Here is a 1,401-nt window from a genome sequence, read left to right on the forward strand (position 1 = left end):
TTCTCTCTCTCTCTCTCTCTCTCTCTCTCTCTCTCTCTCTCTCTCTCTTTCTCTCTCTCCACGTCACTGGTATGACATGCATCAATGTTTGTGGTGTAGCGGTAAGGTTTTAGCTGTTACATGCAGAAGTTCTGAGTTCAATTACCGTTTAGGGAGGCATGATTTAATTAAGTGTCTGATGTGACTTTTGTGTCCCTTTCAGCAAGGGTTGCCATGACAGACAGGATTGACACAGCCCGCCTTCTTTTTAGTAAACATTTTACGGCAGTTGCAACTCAAATAGGTCGTAACAAGGGTCAAAGCCCGCCTCCTAAACTATTAAAATCTGGTGGACAGAGGTGTTTTACATCTACTATTGCATGTTTTTTTTATTGATTTATTGAGTATGTTTTTAGGTCATATTAGATCTACACGTTTTGGCGTGCAACATTCTGGAAGGCTGTATTAAGATAAACTACACGACGGTGCGTCACGGCGCGGTGCGATAATCTGGTATGGTATGGTAAGTCATGATATCTCTGCCGTCATTTAAAAATACAGTAAGTGCATTTTTTTTTTTAAAACAATTTTACAGGAGAGTTAAAAATCTGATGTTGTGATCAAGAAAACAACATTAATTGTTTGAAAGATAATAAGGAACTGATGATTAAAATTGTGTTCTTAATTTAAAATATTGACTCGAGGTGTTTGCAAAGCGCTTGTCTTCTTGGTAACAATATTCAGTTTTGAGGTTGTTTGTCTTGGCTTCTTTTTTTTCTCCTTTTTTTGGGGCTCTCCTCTAAAATTTGAAAAGACGCATATACTGGGATTTTTTTTTTAAATTGGCGTCAAATATGGCAAATATCATGGTACAGCATGGCATTTTATGTTGCAGTATGGGATGGGCGGAACAAAACTATGGCCTATTAGTCTAACATGACACAGAACAGAGAGCGTCACCGCATTGTATTATATGACGCAGTCTCACGTCGTCGGAGTACAGCTCTGGTCGTGTGTCAGCCAAGTCACGTCAAACAGTTTTCGTGGTTTAAAAAATCATGATAGAAATAGTTTATCTATTAACCCCCCTTCCCAAAGACCTCTGTATTAATGTCCATCCCCCTACGCAGGAGACCAAGTCAAATCACTACAACAGAAATTAAAAAGTTATGTCTGACATTTTTTGCCCTTTTGAGTTAGATCTACTGAGATCATGAGGTCAGAAACAAAATGTTCTATCTACTCTATCAAAATCGTAAGATTATTCGGAGTCGTTATCAAGATAATCAAAGGATTGCATTCGAAAAAGCTTGACATGTCATGAAACTCAATATTTTAGAAGTCAAATTTCTCAAAAGTAGGCACTGAGCAGCGACAACTTTGTAATTCTAGGGTAGCGAATGGGAGACAGCCTTTTAACCA

At 38.2% G+C, this 1,401-nt stretch overlaps 1 protein-coding gene across 1 annotated transcript in view; it reads right to left on the reverse strand.

Annotated features, from left to right (window-relative positions):
- LOC101850268 (solute carrier organic anion transporter family member 74D) overlaps positions 1 to 1,401 on the reverse strand; it is a gene marked incomplete at its 3' end in the record, with an annotated part of 41,083 nt that overhangs the window by 38,224 nt on the left and 1,458 nt on the right. The gene's annotated exons all lie outside the window — the stretch shown is intronic.

This window comes from Aplysia californica, unplaced genomic scaffold (genome assembly GCF_000002075.1).
Source record: "Aplysia californica isolate F4 #8 unplaced genomic scaffold, AplCal3.0 scaffold00401, whole genome shotgun sequence".
Classification (NCBI taxonomy): domain Eukaryota; kingdom Metazoa; phylum Mollusca; class Gastropoda; order Aplysiida; family Aplysiidae; genus Aplysia; species Aplysia californica.